Here is a 1,829-nt window from a genome sequence, read left to right on the forward strand (position 1 = left end):
TCATCTACTAACATCTCCTCACCTCACATCTCTGCTCTCCTCACCCTTGTATTTCTTTCTTTACATTACATTCTTTTCCCCATCCCTTCTTCCACTTACATAAGGACCTCTATACTGTGGTATAAAGGATCCCTGTTATTATTATTATTATTATTATTTTCTGTGCCCTCTTCTTTGTCATATGAGCAGGAGCAAGGACAAGAATATTCTTGTTGAAGCAGATCCAGAACCTGAAAGGACTCTGAGGAGGAAACTAAGAGAAGCTAAATTACAACAATCCAGAGAGAACCTTTCAGAAATTTTCGAACAAGAAGAGGAGATGGCAGCTGAAAATAATAATAATGCAAGGAGGATGCTTGGTGACTTTACTGCACCTAATTCCAATTTACATGGAAGAAGCATCTCCATCCCTACCATTGGAGCAAACAACTTTGAGCTGAAACCTTAGCTAGTTTCTCTGATGCAGCAGAACTGCAAGTTTCATGGACTTCCATCTGAAGATCCTTTTCAGTTCTTAACTGAATTCTTGCAGATCTGTGATACTGTTAAGACTAATAGACTAGATCTTGAAGTCTACAGGCTCATACTTTTCCCTTTTGCTGTAAGAGACAGAGCTAGAGTGTGGTTGGACTCTCAACCCAGAGATAGCCTGAACTCTTGGGATAAGCTGGTCACGGCTTTCTTAGCCAAGTTCTTTCCTCCTCAAAAGCTGAGCAAGCTTAGAGTGAATGTTCAAACCTTCAGACAGAAAGAAGGTGAATCCCTCTATGAAGCTTGGGAAAGATACAAGCAGCTGACCAAAAAGTGTCCTTCTGACATGCTTTTAGAATGAACCATCCTGGATATATTCTATGATGGTTTATCTGAGCTATCAAAGATGTCATTGGATACTTCTGCAGGTGGATCCATTCACCTAAAGAAAATGCCTGTAGAAGCTCAAGAACTCATTGACATGGTTGCTAATAACCAGTTTATGTACACTTCTGAGAGGAATCCTTTGAGTAATGAGACGCCTCAGAAGAAGGGAGTTCTTGAAGTTGATACTCTGAATGCCATATTGGCTCAGAACAAAATATTGACTCAGCAAGTCAATATGATTTCTCAGAGTCTGAATGGAATACAAGCTGCATCCAACAGTACTCAAGAGGCATCTTCTGAGGAAGAAGCTTATGATCCTGAGAACCCTGCAATAGCAGAGGTAAATTACATGGGTGAACCATATGGAAACACCTATAATCCATCATGGAGAAATCATCCAAATCTCTCATGGAAGGATCAAAGGCCTCAACAAGGCTTTAATAATGGTGGAAGAAACAGGTTTAACAATAATAAACCTTTTCCATCATCCACTCAGCAACAGACAGAGAACTCTGAACAAAATACCTCTAATTTAGCAAACTTAATCTCTGATCTATCCAAGGCCACTGTAAGTTTCATGAATGAAACAAGGTCTTCCATTAGAAATTTGGAAGCACAAGTGGGCCAGCTGAGTAAAAGGATCACTGAAATCCCTCCTAGTACTCTCCCAAGCAATATAGAAGAGAATCCAAAAGGAGAGTGCAAGGCCATTGACATAAGCACCATGGCCGAACCTGTAAGGGAAGCAGAGGATGTGAATCCCAAGGAGGAAGACCTCCTGGGACGTCCAGTGATCAATAAGGAGCTTCCCTCTGAGGAACCAAAGGACTCTGAGGCTCATCTATAGACCATAGAGATTCCATTGAACCTCCTTATACCATTCATGAGCTCTGATGAGTATTCCTCTTCTGAAGAGAATGAGGATGTTACTGAAGAGCAAGCTGCCAGGTTCCTTGGTGCGATCATGAAGC

At 41.2% G+C, this 1,829-nt stretch overlaps 1 non-coding gene across 1 annotated transcript; it reads right to left on the reverse strand.

Annotated features, from left to right (window-relative positions):
• Positions 1-715: 715 nt before the first annotated feature.
• LOC148576182 (small nucleolar RNA R71) lies at positions 716-823 on the reverse strand. Its single transcript, XR_015904315.1, has one exon. It is a non-coding gene; the product is annotated as a small nucleolar RNA R71 (small nucleolar RNA).
• Positions 824-1,829: the final 1,006 nt, after the last annotated feature.

Source organism: Arachis ipaensis, chromosome B1 (assembly GCF_059453495.1).
Source record: "Arachis ipaensis isolate K30076 ecotype BB chromosome B1, ASM5945349v1, whole genome shotgun sequence".
Taxonomy (NCBI): Eukaryota; Viridiplantae; Streptophyta; class Magnoliopsida; order Fabales; family Fabaceae; genus Arachis; species Arachis ipaensis.